The sequence below is a fragment of the Rhipicephalus sanguineus genome, chromosome 3 (genome assembly GCF_013339695.2).
Source record: "Rhipicephalus sanguineus isolate Rsan-2018 chromosome 3, BIME_Rsan_1.4, whole genome shotgun sequence".
NCBI lineage: Eukaryota > Metazoa > Arthropoda > Arachnida > Ixodida > Ixodidae > Rhipicephalus > Rhipicephalus sanguineus.
The window spans coordinates 78517422-78535012 of NC_051178.1; positions in this window are offsets into that span (position 1 = coordinate 78517422).

Sequence of the window (17591 nt, forward strand, 5' to 3'; positions counted from 1 at the left end):
TCTTTCGTCTATAGTTCCCCCTCCCTTCGCATATTGTTCCTCAACAATATATATATATATATATATATATATATATATATATATATATATATATATATATATATATATATGAAGGAAAGCAGATGATTTTTCAAGGGCTCGTTTATCTTTGTTACACACAATATTAATGAGAACTAACAGACAATAACGCCAAGGAAAGTACAGGGGGTGTTCTCTGTAGTATTTAGAATATAAATGTGAAGAAAGTAAAGCGGACGAAAAGATGACTTGCCGCCGGCAGGGACCGAACCTGCGACCTTCGAATAACGCATCCGATGCTCTACCACTGAGCTACGGCGGCGGTCATCTCCCCGTCCACTTTAGAGGGTATATATGTGAATTGAAACTTAGGAGTGTCAGTCAGCGCCAGTCGCAGCCATGGCGGCGAGTGTGGACCACTCTTTTTTTGCCTGTTGGCGTCACGTAGCACGCGATCTTTTTACGAGCTGGCAGCTGACCAATAATCCCTCGCATACTACCTGAAGGCATTAATTCTGCCAGGATGAGACCCTCGCTATGAATGAAGGAAAGCAGATGATTTTTCAAGGGCTCGTTTATCTTTGTTAGACACAATATTAATGAGAACTAACAGACAATAACGCCAAGGAAAGTACAGGGCAAGTCATCTTTTCGTCCACTTTACTTTCTTCACATTTATATTGTAAATACTACAGATAACATCCTTGGCGTTATTGTCTGTTAGTTCTCAATATATATATATATATATATATATATATATATATATATATATATATATATACACACATACATACATACATACCTATATATAATCAGCGGCAAGAGCGGTGTTTGCGACGATCACGGTGCAGTGAAGCCAACTGTCTCTGGAAATAAAGAAATGCTTATGAATGCTATACAAATACATATATTGTCCCGAATGTATTTCTAGCGTTTATTGAACGTGCCAATGGAATCAAGCAATAAATGAAATTCTTTTGGGGACGATTTTTCAAATATAACTCGTGATGCAAAGGCTTAATTAATATATGTGAGCTCAAAGCGAATACCATTATTTGACTCACTGCATTGAGAAGCTCAGGCACGACAATGCTATACTTTATTTTGCTTACTGCTTGCCTAAAAATGTAGGCAAAATGCATGCGTCATTGGCATCACACCAGACTTGTGATGCACAACTAAACGAGTGAAAATTGAGCGGTAAATTAAACAGACCAAGGTGAACCTCTACTGATTCAAGAGAAGGAGCTTCACGCTCTGGTGCCTCGTGAAACTGTATGCTATGTCAAGAAGCTTCGTCTAACAGGGTGGTGACCCGTGGTGTGCAGTGCCTCGGTGAATTGCATTCAGCAGTACGACGACGATACATATTTCCTTGTTTTGGTGGCACTCCATGAACCGAATAATCGCGAATAAATTATTATTTATTCGCACTGCTGCCAAAAAAAATCTACTCCGGCATTTGTCAAAAGAGCGCCGCAGTTGGATTGCCGAGGGGGGCCCCGAGCCCCTCCTTAAGAAATGGAGGGGGACCGGGCCCCCCTGGGTCTTCCTGGGCCCTGGATATAGCCTCGGGCACATCACGTTCCACTGTAGAGCAGATGAAAAATCCGTGATCACGGTGTGTCACTGTAGCCGATTTTTTGACAAGAGGACTTGTGTTTTTCGTTGTGCCTTCGTTAGCGCGCCAAACCAAACCCAAATCCGGCCGATCCCACGTACCGTGGGAGTTGATGTTATGCGAAGCACGCGGCGGGAAGCTGACTGTGTCGTTATTTTTTTACTGAGCGAAACGTTAGAAAATGACGCTAAAGATTTGTATCAATTTTATACGCACACATATTTGTTGAAGAGTCGCATATGTGTTATATAACCAGCTGTGTACAGTTGGGTAACGCTGCCAACGGTAACGTGGGTGTTACCAACACCAGAAGCGGTAAGCTGATATGTAGTGCTTGTAATTGCCGTTTATGATGCAGAACGCAGGTACGTTCCACGAACCCGTGTGCATGTGGGCTAGAAGTGCTTGACAGTTCTTGAACAAGGTCATCATCACCGTGGTCAGTGAGCACCAGCAGCTGTTCATGACTTGTTATTGGATCCAGTCGTGATCGCGGTGACGAGGGGTACATCTGTAGTGAAGTATGAGTGATAGTAGAGCTGTTGGAAATCGTGGATCCCTCGGTCATTTCGTCGACACATTGTCTGTCGACAGAGCCGGCGACATGTCGGAACCTGAAGCCACCCTTCGCGTTGGTGAGGTATAGGCCGTCGAGGCTTGTAGGCCTGGATAGTGCTACGTAGACCAGCATCAGTGGATGACGCTTGTCGTATTCGTAGAATACCTGTGCGCATGTGGCCTACGTAGCCTCGTCTACACAGCGGTTGTCATCAATGTGGCATCATCCTCGGTCAGCATAAGGCCATCGCCCAGCCTCGTAAGAAATGAAGAGGACACTGCGTCATTCTGGCGGACTAAGTGCACTTTACGGTGCGATTATGTGAATATCATAGGTAACTTTCGTTAATGTATTCCTCCGCGGTCGAGCAATGCAACAATATAGCTCGCTGAATCATAGGAATACAAATGTAATGTTTATTATACTGCTATAAAAGCGGAGCCAACATTGGAACCACGGACGTTCATCTGATATGACGCCTGTATCGTAGGAGTATCATGTAGTGTTTATTGCTTTCTTGCAAAATTAGATAGCCAGCACCATAACCACAATTGACGTTGCACTGACATTACCTATGAAGTGTAGTGTATTGTGTAGCGAGGGGGTGGGAAAGGGAAGTGGGCGTGAGGAGGAGAGATGTGATGGTGAGTAGGAGGGAGAGGAGGAGAGGAGATAATAAGGCGTCGCACAGAAAGAATTATTGAATTCAGAAATATAGAGAACGAATTGCAAAACGAAAAAGAAAGATACACCGAGAAAACGTCAGCGAAAGAGAGAAAAAAGTAGGGATAAAAATATAGAAAGAACAAGGAAGCAAGTATCGCGTCGTTTCGATCCGATATCGCAAAAACTGGCCAAACCACGCATGCGGAGTTGCTAAGCCACGTCCACCGACTGAGACATCGTGCGCAACCTTCGCTTATAGGCGATGCGCAAAATGCCGAGGACGCCATCTGCCGCCGCGGCTCGGAAGCGCTGACGGGTCCCGGCGAGCAGTGTTCCCGCGAGCGTCTACGTGAGTGCGCGGATGGATGTGTTTTCGTCGTGAGTTAACAACTCTGTCGGGCTTCAGCGATGTCGACAAATACCTTCTGCGTTGTCGGCTGCTCAAGCACACACAAAAAATGATCAGGAACGCACTTCTACAGGTTTCCGGTACTATTTCATGAGCGAGATGAAAGGCGGCGGTGGATTGCGGCTGTACGACGTAGAAAGTAAGCAATCGCGCTTTGTTTACGGCGGTGTTAGAACGATTACCGTGTTTTTATTTCTCCATTTATTTCGCTACATATTCAGCGAACGCTACTACGTTTACACTTGGTCGCCTCGCCTGCATTGTAGACGCTACAATGCACATGAGGTTGTTATTAGTATTAAGACACGGTGCCTAGGCTCTCTTGAAAAACGAATGGCGCGAAGCGCAATGCCAGAGAATGTGGGGAAGGTGACGGCTCCTTTACAAAAGCGCCGTGGAATCACACTGTGCTGGACGAAATCGGCTGCATTCTACCTATTGATGGCACTGGAATGCGATCATCGGTGCAGAATGTTCGATGTGCGCTTCTGCACAGATCATGACAAGTGTGTCGTTTATTTTTCACAAGTTTATCGTGCTGGTTTCAACGTTTTACCAACGCTGACTCTTCGCGTGGCCGCACCTGTGAAATCTATACGCCGATGCGACAGCGCTCCCTCAAAATCTACTATATAAACACATGGCACGTAAACGAAGCTACTGTGTCGAGAAAAAACGTTGGTTCACGCGTCAACGCATGCAGGTATTATTGATCGCGACTTTATAACGAAGGCGGTGTACTTACGATGAGCTCCACTTCGTATGGAAGCTTGTTGACGCTTGTCTGTGGCAAACACTTCGCGCGTATGGTGACGTACACTGTCGTCCCACATCACTTTGACACCGGACACATGTCCACTATTATAAAGTGCGGCTCCTTTGCGCACACTATCACCGCAAAAGTAATTACCTGGGACGCGCACAAGCGGCAGATCGCACGCGCGCAAATGAAGGGTCTGCTACGCGACCCACCAGCGGTTCCAACGGCCGCCGCTACGCGGCTTTCAGTGGCGCCCCTATAGGCGCTGCGCATGGCGGATAGTGAATAGCTTGACTACATATTCCATAGGAGGAAGCCGTGTATCTGGAATCTAGACGCCTCGGTCGACGGGGAATACGAGCGGCGACGGGTCCGTGCTTCCCTGTGCCAACCTTTGCGCGGCTTAGTGCAAACTTCCAGCAATTCTTTTTTCTTTCCTATTTTCTTTCCTCTTTATTTCCTCCTATCTTCCTTTCCTCTATGTTTCCCACTTCTAGAAGCAGCAGGCATGCGTTGTGCCCCTTTAGGTGACGGTTGTCAGCCTTTTCCCTGCCTATTTCCTTTGTGTACCAAACCAAATCAATCAATCAATCAATCAATCAATCAATCAATCAGTCAATCAATCAATCATTTATTTAACGTGCCCAGGAACAACCTTAAGGTCTTTGTGCAGGCGCACGCAAAAAAATACAATACAGACAGTTTTCAGAAATAAAAAGAGCAAAAACACGGAGACAAAGAGAAATGAACACAAAAGGGGAGGAGTAAAATAAGACAACACGAGAAATATTGACGGGGCATAAAAAATTCGATTGCATATATACAACTATGTGGAAAGACTGAGAAGGGAAGACTTTGTACGTTGTGCCACACTATGTCAAAACAGGGCGAAGCTCGGATAAAAACAATGATTGTGGGCTATGAAAAACGTCAAGATCAAGAAAATTAACATTATAGAGACTTTGTATTCTGTGAACGGTAGAGTGTGGGAAGAAGCAGGCGGGTACATGAAACGATCTGTTCTCTCTGGTTAACTTACGCGGAATTCGCAAATTTACACAATTGAGAAGTACAGGGCAGAATATGATACCGTGGACTAGCTTCTAAAGAAATAGGAGATCAGAGCGATTTCGTCGGCAGTGAAGTGACGGCAGTGATAATAATTCAGCAGTATTTGAACGAGATCCAGAGTCATTTTTAGCAAAGCGATGGTTATATATGCTGAGGAATTTGTTCTGGACTCGTTCAATAGTGTTACCGCTGGAATGAGCAATGCCATTCCACATCACGGACGCATACTCAAGTTGCGGAAGACATATTGCCGTGTACAATTTGTGCATGGCCATGGGAGACCTGAATTCTCCAGATATTCTACAAACACATCCGAGAGAACGAAGGCCCCGCAGAGCAGCACGCTTAACTTGAGAAGAAAAGTTTAACGCGCTGTCAACAACAACACCAAGATCATCATCATCATCATCATCATCATCAGCCTGTCTACGCCCACTGCAGGGCAAAGGCCTCTCCCATGTACCGCCAATCAACTCGGTCCTGTGCTTTCTGCTGCCACGTTATACCTGCAAACTTCTTAATCTCATCTACCCACCTAATTTTTTGTCTCCCCCTCACGCGTTTGCCATCTCTTGGAATCCAGTCAGTTACCCTTAATGACCACCGGTTATCCTGCCGACGTGCTACGTGGCCTGCCCATATCCATTTCTTCTTCTTAATTTCAACTATGATATCCTTAACCCCCGTTTGTTCCCTGACCCACTCTGCTCTCTTCCTGTCTCTTAAGGTTACACCTATCATTTTCCTTTCCATCGCTCGCTGCGTCGTCCTCAATTTAAGTTGAACCCTCTTTGTAAGTCTCCAGGTTTCTGCTCCGTAGGTAAGTATCGGTAAGATGCAGCTGTTATATACCTTCCTCTTGAGAGATAGTGGTAGACTACCATTCATGATTTGATAGTGCTTGCCGAATGAGCCCCATCCCATCCTTATTCTTTTAGTTATTTCACTCTCATGGTTCGGCTCCGCGGTTACTACCTGTCCTAAGTAGACGTACTCCTTTACAACTTCCAGCGTCTCGCCACCTATCGCAAAGCGCTGTTCTCTGCCAAGATTGTTCCACATTACTTTAGTTTTATGCATATTAATTTTCAGACCTACACTTCTACTTTCCGTATCCAGTTCAGTAATCATGAGCTGTAATGCGTCTCCCGCGTTACTCATCAATGCAATGTCATCAGTGAATCGCAGGTTACTGAGATACTCTCCATTAACTCTTATCCCTAATTCTTCCCAATCTAGGGCCCTGAAAACCTCCTGTAAACACGCGGTGAATAACATTGGAGAGATCGTGTCTCCCTACCGTACGCCCTTCTTTATTTGGATTCTGTCGCTTTCTTTATGGAGCACTATAGTGGCTGTGGATGCGGTGTAGATGTCTTCCATTATGTTTATATAGGCTTCGTCGATGCCCTGATTCCGCAGTGCTTGCATGACTGCTGATGTCTCCACCAAGATCACTGATTTCATAAACCTTGCATAACGGCACAGAATTGACAGAGTATTGAAATGACACGCTAGATGTTTTGCGAGTGATAGACATGAATTTTGTCTTCGAGGTATTCAAGAAAGGTTATTACCGTCGCACCATTCGGAAAAAGAGCGCAAGTCTGACTGCAGCAAGCGACAGTCGTTAACTGAATGAATTTCCTTAAAAATCTTGATGTCATCGGCATACAAGAGGAAAGAAGAATTACGAATGGCAAAAGAAACATCATTAACGTAAATTAAAAATAGGAGTGGGCCTAATACCGGCCCTTGAGGGACCCCACTAGTCACTTTATACAAAGAAGAAGTTTGGCCATTTACGGCAACATAACAATATCTATTGAGCAGATAGCTCTGCAGGAGATTCACAACTGACAAGTCAACATCAAAGTGCGCAAGTTTAACCATAATCAGCGTGTGGCTGACTACGTCAAAAGCCTTGCTCAGGTAACAGTAAATTACGTCAACCTGTCCTCTCTGAGAAATAGGTGTGGAGATCTGCGTCATGAAACTAGCAAGATTTGTGGTAGTTGAGCGGCCAGCGAGAAAACCATGTTGATTAGGAATCAATGAGTTTTTCACACTAAAAGACAATATGTCGTGAAGAGCCAGCTCGAAGATCTTTGATGTGGCACATTGTAGAGAAATCGGGCGATAATTAGAAGCATCTGTTTCAGAGCCCGACTTAAATACTGGAAAAACACGAGCAGTTTTCCACATGCTTGGAAATGTGGAAGTGTCCAGGCAGTTATTAAGTATCGTAGTTAGAACTGGGACAAATATACTACCATAAGCTTTTAGTATGGCGGAGGGGATGCCATCTGGCCCATATGATAAGGATGGTTTTAAGCGCTTAATGCATTCGCAGATAAGATTTTCATCCAGCGACAAAGCACTGGATGAGCTAACCGCCTTGGGCTGTTGTCTGATATCAGTGCTAGAGTCTGAGGCCTTATAAACGGATGAGAAATGCGTGGAAAACAGTCAGCGACGGCATGCACTTCTGCCCCATTTGAGTCCAGTAGTCTGAAGGACTCTCCGCTTTTGCTGGACCGTTTACGTACATACTTCCAAAACTCAGCCGGCCTGTCAGAAGCGCTTTTTTCTAAGAATTCAATATACGAACTATGATCCTGTTTATATAGGCGTTTAGAGAGAGTTCGAGAGAAGCTGAACTCTTACTTCAACTCGCTGGACGGAGAACATTTAGATTTCCTGTGTACGTGATCTTTATGCTTCAGTGCACTGATAAGTTCAGATGAGAACCAGTAGGGATATTTACGTTGTTTAGGTGTATATTGGGGAATAAAATTACGCATGCGGCTCAGTACAAGCTCCGTAAACCGATCAACCTGGTCATCAACATTTGGTTTGTCAGTAACCTTCGACCACTCAACGGTGAACAAGTGATGATAGAGGCCCGTGTAATCACCTCGCTTGAAGGCAAATCTCGGAGATTTGTTTACGTAACTGCTGAAGCTCGTTGTTTCGGCTGATGCGGATAATCTTACGTTAAGTGGTGGGTGGAATTTGTCCGGACGTACAAGAGAGATGTCGGAGCGGGAAACTTCAAGGGGTTCATCGTTTGACACACACAGGTCTAAGACGTTGCCACTGGAATTGACGACTGAGTTATGTTGCAGTAGGGAATTAAGCGCCAGAAAGTCCAAGAGCAGGCTGCACTTTTTCTCTATGAAATGATTGTAATGAGAAAAAGTAAGCGTGCTCCAGTCAATTCTAGGTGCATTGAAATCCCCAAGAACAATAATTCTGTGCCCACTATGAGAAGATACCACAAGTTCAATGGAAGACATGACATCATGAAACGAGGCAGGGGACATGCTGGGCGGTAAATAGAAACATCCAATCAACAATTTTTCACTGCGCTCAAGGTTGGTTTCTAGCCAAATGGATTCTTCGATAGTTTCTAGGTCTTTCCGTCTAACGGATTTCAGTGAATTGTCAATGGCAATCAGCACGCCACCGCCTTTCTGCTTGGTTTCACTGAAATCTCGGTCACTGCGGATGGTGGTGTAGGTCGGGGGAAAAAAGTCAGATGAGGGAATTTCAGCGCCTAGCCAGGTTTCAGAAATAGCAATAATAGGAAAAGAAGACGAAAGAACATTAGAGAAAAACTCTCGTGTCTTGGTACGTAGACCACGAGCATTTTGGTAGAATATGTCTACGTTACACGGCACTTTTGATTCCAGTCACTTGCTCAGAGGGATGAAGCATGTCATCGCGCAGCTCCCCACGAAGTGGCTTGAAGAGGCATCCGAGGGGCCACATCGAAGGGTCATTCAGGCGTTGTAGTGTTTCCTTGTCGACTTCGATGTAGAACGAAGAATAGGACTGAAATTTGGTTTGAAGTCGCCGGCAGGAGATGGGAGACAGATCGAATGAAGCAATATGTTTTTTGATGTCAGCAACAGTGGTGTCCGGGCTCAGCTTCGTAACGAAAATGGCCTTTGGCCGTTGTGGCCGTTGAGCTACAGATATATTCGATGTTGTCATAACTCCAAAAGAGGCGGGTTTCTTCTTTCTTTCCCCCTCAGTCACCGCTGCATAAGAGGCTGTCGCAGACATCACACTGCCACGCTCGGACGTGTCTACGTCAGCTGGCGGCGAATTCGAAGATGAAAGAGTTTTGGAGAGAGGTGGTTCAGAGCAGGCAGCTTGCTCGGAAGTCACTGATCGCTCAACGATCACATGCGCTGGGGGGGATCACAGGTGCCTTCACTGCCACTCCGGCCGTGCGGCGCGTCAGCTCCTCACGCAGGAAGCGGACCTCTGCACGAAGGGAGGCGACCACGCGGGCTTGTTGTTCAACACCGCGGGAGTGATCCTTACGGAGGCGCTCGTTGTCTTCGCATAGTTGGGATACCTCGTCGCTGAGGAACGAGATTCCTTCCAAAGCGTCGAGGAGAAGGCGGCGCAGCCCGGCGAGATCGCCATCCGGAGGGGTGCACGTGGAGAGGGAACCGGTTTGAGAGCTGCAATGCTCATCGATGCACGCCGCCGAGTTGTCTTCGCTAGGCTTACCAGCAGCACGACTCAGATCACATAAATTGCAGCAAAACGAGCGCGATCCAGACTTCAGGAGTTGCAGCTCTTCATCAGGCCAGGTTACACACTTCGCATGAACACGTTTAGAGCAATTTTCACAGCGGAAAAACTGTTGCTTACCGAAAAACGGGCAGGAGCATAGCAAGCATGCGTCCCGACTGGGAGCCATGGTGCGGGACAATACACAATTGATTGATTGATTGATTGAAATGATTGATTATTATTATTATTATTATTATTATTATTATTATTATTATTATTATTATTATTATTATTATTATTATTATTATTATTATTGCTATTTCTGAAACCTGGCTAGGCACTGAAATTCCCTCATCTGACTTTTTTTCCCCGACCTACACCACCTTCCGCAGTGACAGAGATTTCAGTGAAACCAAACAGAAAGGCGGTGGCGTGCTGATTGTCATTGACAATTCACTGAAATCCGTTAGACGGAAAGACCTAGAAACTATCGAAGAATCCATTTGGCTAGAAACCAACCTTGAGCGCAGTGAAAAATTGTTGATTGGATGTTTCTATTTACCGCCCAGCATGTCCCCTGCCTCGTTTCAGGATTGCATGTCTTCCATTGAACTTGTGGTATCTTGTCATAGTGGGCACAGAATTATTGTTCTTGAGGATTTTAATGCACTTGGAATTGACTGGAGCACGCCTACCTTTTCTCATTACAATAATTTCATAGAGGAAAAGTGCAGCCTGCTTTTAGACTTTCTGGCGTTTAATTCCCTACTGCAACATAACTCAGTCGTCAATTCCAGTGGCAACGTCTTAGACCTGCGTGTGTCAAACGATCAACCCCTTGAAGTTTCCCGCTCCGACATCTCTCTTGTACGTCCTGACAAATTCCACCCACCACTTAACGTAAGATTATCCGCATCAGCCGAAACAACGAGCTTCAGCAGTTACGTAAACAAATCTCCGAGATTTGCCTTCAAGCGAGGTGATTATACGGGCCTCTATCATCACTTGTCCACCGTTGAGTGGTCGAAGGCTACTGACAAACCAAATGTTGATGACCAGGTTGATCGGTTGACGGAGCTTGTACTGAGCAGCATGCGTAATTTTATTCCCCAATATACACCTAAACAACGTAAATATCCCCACTGGTTCTCATCTGAACTTATCAGTGCACTGAAGCACAAAGACCACGCACACAGGAAATCTAAATGTTCTCCATCCAGCGAGTGGAAGGAAGAGCTCAGCTTCTTTCGAACTCTCTCTAAACGCCTATATAAACGGGATCATAGTTCGTATATTGAATTCTTAGCAAAAAGCGCCTCTGACAGGCCGGCTGAGTTTTGGAAGTATGTACGTAAACGGTCTAGCAAAAGCGGAGAGTCCTTCAGACTACTGGACTCAAATGGCGTAGAAGTGCATGCCGTCGCTTTTTGTTTTGCCACGCATTTCTCATCCGTTTACAAGGCCTCAGACTCTAGCACTGATATCAGACAACAGCCCAAGGCGGTTAGCTCATCCAGTGCTTTGTCGCTGGATGAAAATCTTATCTGCGAATGCATTAAGCGCTTAAAACCATCGTTATCATGTGGCCCAGATGGCATCCCCTCCGCCATACTAAAAGCTTATGGTACTATATTTGTCCCAGTACTGACTGCAATATTTAATAACTGCCTGGACACTTCCACATTTCCTAGCATGTGGAAAACTGCTTGTGTTTTTCCAATATTTAGGTCGGGCTCTAAAACAGATGCTTCTAATTATCGCCCGATTTCTCTACGATGTGCCACATCAAAGATCTTCGAGCTGGCTCTTCACAACATATTGTTTTATAGTGTGAAAAACTCATTGATTCCTAATCAACATGGTTTTCTCGCTGGCCGCTCAACTACCACAAATCTTGCTAGTTTCATTACGCAGACCTCCACACTTATTTCTCAGAGAGGACAGGTTGGCGTAATTTACTGTGACCTAAGCAAGCCTTTTGACGTAGTCAGCCACACACTGATTATGGTTAAACTTGCGCACTTTGATGTTGACTTGTCAGTTCTGAATCTCCTGCAGAGCTATCTGCTCAATAGATATTGTTATGTAGCCGTAAATGGCCAAACCTCATCTTTGTATAAAGTGACTAGTGGGGTCCCTCAAGGGTCGGTATTAGGCCCACTCCTATTTCTAATTTACGTTAATGATGGTTCTTTTGCCATTCGTAATGCTTCTTTCCTTTTGTATGCCGATGACATCAAGATTTTTAAGGAAATTCATTAAGTTAACGACTGTCGCTTGCTGCAGTCAGACTTGCGCTCTTTTTCCGAATGGTGCGACGGTAATAACCTTTCTCTGAATACCTCGAAGACAAATTTCATGTCTATCACTCGCAAAACATCTAGCGTGTCATTTCAATACTCTGTCAATTCTGTGCCGTTATGCAAGGTTTATGAAATCAGTGATCTTGGTGTTGTTGTTGACAGCGCGTTAAAGTTTTCTTCTCACGTTAAGCGTGCTGCTATGCGGGGCCTTCGTTCTCTCGGATGTGTTTGTAGAATATCTCGAGAATTCAAGTCTCCGATATCCCTATACAAATTGTACACGGCAATATGTCTTCCGCAACTTGAGTATGCGTCCGTGATATGGAATGGCATTGCTCAATCCAGCGGCAACACCATTGAACGAGTCCAGAAAAAATTCCTCAGCATATATAACCATCGCTTTGCTAAAAATTACTCTGGATCTCGTTCAAATACTGCTGAATTATTATCACTGCCATCACTTCACTGCCGACGAAATCGTTCTGATCTCTTATTTCTTTACAAGCAAGTCCACGGTATCATATCCTGCCCTGTGCTTCTTAATTGTGTTAATTTTCGAATTCCGCGTAAGTTAACCAGAGAGAACAGACCGTTTCATGTACCCGCCTGCTTCTTCCCGCACTCTACCGTTCACATAATACAAAGTCTCTATAATGTTAATTTTCTTGATCTTGACGTTTTTCATAGTCCACAATCATTGTTTTTATCCGAGCTTTGCACTGTTTTGACATAGTGTGGCACAATGTACAAAGTCTTCCCTTCTCAGTCTTTCCGCATAGTTGTATATATGCAATTTAATTTTTTTATTCCCCGTCAATGCTTCTCGTGTTGTCTTATTTTACTGCTGCCCTTTTGTGTTCATTTCTGTTTGTCTACGTGTTATTGCTCTTTTTATTGCTGAAAACTGTCTGTATTGTATTGTTTATTTTTATTGTTTTTTTTGCGTGCGCCTGCAAAAAGACCTTACGGTTGTTCCTCGGCACGTTAAATAAATGATTGATTATTATTATTATTATTATTATTATTATTATTATTATTATTATTATTATTATTATTATTATTATTATTATTATTATTATTATTATACACGGCGACATGCTCCATCCCTCAGAGTGCGCACCCGTAATCAACGGTGCCGTGTAATTTGGATATATTTTATCAGAACGCTCGTGGTCTTCGCACTAAGACGCGCGAATTCTTTGCTAATGTTGTTTCGTCTTCTTTTGACCTTATTGCGATTTCTGAAACGTGGCTGTGCAGTGAAAGTCCTTCCTGTGACTATCTTCCGTCGAACTACACCACCTTCCGCAGTGATCGGGACTTCTGTGCAACTAAACAAAAAGGTGGTGGTTTATTGATGGCTATAGACAGTTCTCTAAGATCTGTTAGACGCAAGGACATAGAAACAATTTCTGAATCAATTTGGGTCGAAATTAGTTTGAGCACTGTGAAAAATTGTTGATTGGATGTTTCTATGTATCGCCTAGCGTTTCACCAATTGCTTTTAATCAGATCGTATCTTCTATTGAAAATGTGGTAATTTCACATACGAAGCACAAAATTCTTGTACTTGGCGATTTTAACACACCAGGAATTGACTGGACCACACTTAAATTTTCTCATTATCATGATTTCTTAAAGAACAAATGCAGCGTATTGTTAGATTTTCTCGCTTTTATTTGCCTACAGCAGCACAATAGTATTGCCAATTCCTGTGGTAACGTCTTAGATCTGTGTATTTCTAATAATCAACCTATCGACGTATCACTCTCTCACATCTCTCTTGTTCGTCCTGACAAATTTCACCCACCACTCAAACTAACACTCTGTATTTCACCAGAAAAACCAAGCTTTCCCAAAAAAATCGACAAAACGCCCAGATTTGCCTTCAAGCGAGGTGACTACGTTGGCTTGTACCATGACTTGTCCACCACAGATTGGTCACTGGTAACTGACAAACCCAATGTTGATGATCAAGTCGATCAGTTTACGGAGCTTATCTTGACCAGCATGCGCAAGTTCATTCCCCAGTATACACCTCATCATTGTAAATATCCCTCCTGGTTCTCATCAGAACTTATAAGTGCACTGAAACATAAAGCTCGTGCACACAGGAAGTATAAACGTTCTGCATCAACTCATTTGAAGGAAGAATTCTGTCGTTTTCGTACTCTTTGTAAACGCCTTTATAAACGGGATCACAGTCTACATATTTCATTTTTAGAAAAACGCGCGTCTGACAGGCCGGCTGAGTTTTGGAAGTATGTGCGCAAACGGTCGAGCAAAAGTGGCGAGTCCTTCAGGATACTGGACCCAAATGGAGTAGAAGTTCAAGCCGTTGCTGACTGTTTTGCCATGCATTTTTCATCTCTCTATAAGTCTCCAGCCTCTGTAGCTAGTAACGGTCGACAGGTTAAGGCAGTTGGCACAGCTGATGCTGTGTCGCTAGATGAAGATTCCGTTTCAGAATGCATTAAGCGCTTGAAACCATCCTTTTCAGCTGGCCCAGATGGCATCCCCTCTGCCATACTGAAAGCCTATGGCAGTATACTTGTCTCAGTATTGACTACCATATTTAATAAGTGTCTGCATGCTTCAACGTTTCCTAGCATGTGGAAAACTGCTCGTGTTTTCCCAGTGTTTAAGTCTGGCTGTAAAAGTGACGTCTCGAACTACCGCCCTATTTCCCTTTTTGTGCCGCATCCAAAATCTTTGAGCTTGCTCTTCACAAAATATTGTCTTTTGATGTAAAAAATTCATTGATTGTGAATCAGCATGGGTTTCTCGCTGGCCGCTCAACTGTCACTAATCTTGCCAGTTTCATGATGCAAGTCTCCACGCCTATTTCGCAGAGAGGACAGGTTGACGCTATTTACTGTGACCTTAGCAAAGCTTTTGATGTTGTTAGCCATTCGCTGCTTGTGGATAAACTTGCACACTTTGATGTTGATTCTTCAATTGTGAATCTCCTCCATAGCTATCTTCTTGATAGATTATGTTACGTTGCCGTTAATGGCCAAACGTCCTCTTTGTATAAAGCTACTAGTGGGGTTCCTCAAGGGTCGGTACTGGGCCCACTCCTCTTTTTAATTTATGTTAATGATGTTTCTTCTGTCATTCGGAATTCTTCTTTCCTTTTTTATGCCGATGACATAATATTTGAGGAAAATCATTCAGTTATCGATTGTCGCTTGCTGCAATCTGATTTGTGTTCTTTTTCTGAATGGTGCAGGAGCAATAACTTCTCCCTAAATATTTCAAAAACCAAGGTAATGAGTTTCACTCGAAAAACATCTAGTGTGCCATTTTTATATTCTGTCAATTCTGTGTCGTTGTGTAAGGTATGTGAGATCAATGATCTAGGTGTTATTTTTGATAGCACCTTAGACTTTTCTGCTCACGCTAAGCGTGTTGCTTTGCGGGGTCTTCGCACCCTAGGCTGTGTTTGCAGAATGTCTAGAGAATTCCGTTCTCCTGTGCCCTTCCGAAAATTGTACACCGCGCTATGTCTTCCTCAACTAGTGTATGCATCTGTGATCTGGAATGGCATTCCTAATTCCAGCAGCAACGCCATTGAGCGAGTCCAGAAAAAATTCCTAAGCATTTACAACCATCGTTTCGCTAGAAATGACTCTGGATCTCGTTCTAACGCTGCTGGATTATTATCATTGCCATCACTTTGCTGCCGACGAAATCGCGCTGATCTGTTATTTCTTTACAAGCTTGTGCATGGTATCATATCCTGCCCTGTACTGCTCAACTGTCTTAATTTCCGAATTCCACGTAAGCTCACCAGAGAGAATAGACCTTTTCATGTAACCGCCTGCCTCTGTGAACATTCGACAATTGGCAGGATACAACGTCTTTACAGTGCTTACTTTTTGGAGCTCGATGTTTTCACAGCTCCCAGTCGTTGTTCTGCTCCGAGCTTTGCACTGTAGCGACATAGCCTTGCACACTGTTGATATTTTTTTTTCTGCCTGCGCATAGTTGTATATGTGCAATTTTGTAACGTTTTTTATCCATGATATTTTATTATGAATGTTTCCTTTGTTTTTTTGTTGTTTTTTTTCGTGCGCCAGTACAAAGACCTTACAGTTGTTCCTGGGCACATTAAATAAATGTTTGATTTGATTGATTTGACAGGTCTGCGGCATCGCATAGGTGGTGGTGGTAGCAACTTTATTAAAATTTATTGAAATGTTGTTCACGTACTGCGTAGCAGGCTCGAGCTAGGATGGCCCCTCACGAGCAGAGACAAAGCGCCCAATTGCGGGCAGCAGGTGCACGGCTCATTGAGGCGAAAGTGAAAGCGTGCAAACATGGCATTGTTAAAGTAAGGAATAAATTGCCTGCAGGCGAATGGTGAGTGGGTGGTTCAGAACTACTTACCCTTCACAAAGCGGTCAGCCATAATTCATTATCATTTTTAGCCAAAGCATTAACACAGTGGGCAGATACGTAGGTGCACAGATTGTCTTAGAAACATGTAGTGGTTAATTCTCTACGTCTCAAAATAGCGAATTACGGCGTTTTGGGTACTTCGAGTGAAAGAATGACGGTGGATGCCTGTGATGAAGTAACTTCAGCGAGGGGTAGGCTGATTGGTGAGAACTGATTAGTAAACTATTAATAGGTGTGGGGTAATTAGTGAAAGCTTTTTATTTGTCTGTAATAAAAGTAAATTACGTTAGTACAGAGTGTTGGTGAGTTACATATAGGACTTCGTTATTGAACATTGGCGTCCCTCATAATTGCATCGTGGTTTTGGGACGTTAAACCTCAACAATTAATAAATTAGTTATTTAACTCTGAACATCGGTATAAAGTGCTCGCTAAAATAGCCACATCGGATGGCTTTTGTCTTCCAGTCTTACATTAACGCATAAAAGACCCTTAAGAATTTTGGTGGCACCCGGGAGAAGTCTGAAATAGGAGCCACACCGTTTCTAGACCTCACAGTTCCCTTAATCCGTCTGTTCTCTCCTAAAATTTGCTACAACATTCCTTGCAATGACGCTAAGCTCATGCAGTTTAGCATCTTACTTTAGTAGCAGTCTTGAAGAAAATGTTCCAGGTACCAGCCATTTGAATTGACTAGTTCATCAATGCTTGTAGTAACGCATGAACTAACAAACGTATCCTTTCAATTTTAACTCTAAACACTTAGAAAAAGCTGTTATATCAATGAGCCCTAATTTCGCTTTCTTCTGCAGATTGTTCTCGCTCTGCTACAGAGTTACTGATGAGGTTTAAGAACATACAAGAACTATGGCCGAGGAAATTCGGAAGACCTTCCTTGAAAAAATATTTTTTGCTGCCTAAGCTTTAGTTCTGAAATCAGCCAAAACGTAATGGAGTTTTGAAAATCTCGACTCGCCTGGATGATCTTTTGCTCCTTTGCAAAGCCGATGAACGCGGCGCTTTGAACAGCCTATCCCGTGATCTACTGGTTTGGTATTTGATGTTTCTGACATTCCTAGTGTACACACTCAGCAACGAAAAAAAAATCTAATCCACTGGAACGTAATCCTAAGAGTATATCATAGAATGGGTGAGACGCCAGCTGTGAGAAGCAATGAAACTCGCGCTCCGACTGCGTAAGCAAACTGTTGCCATCCGCTGCGTGATAGTTCATTATTACAGCGACT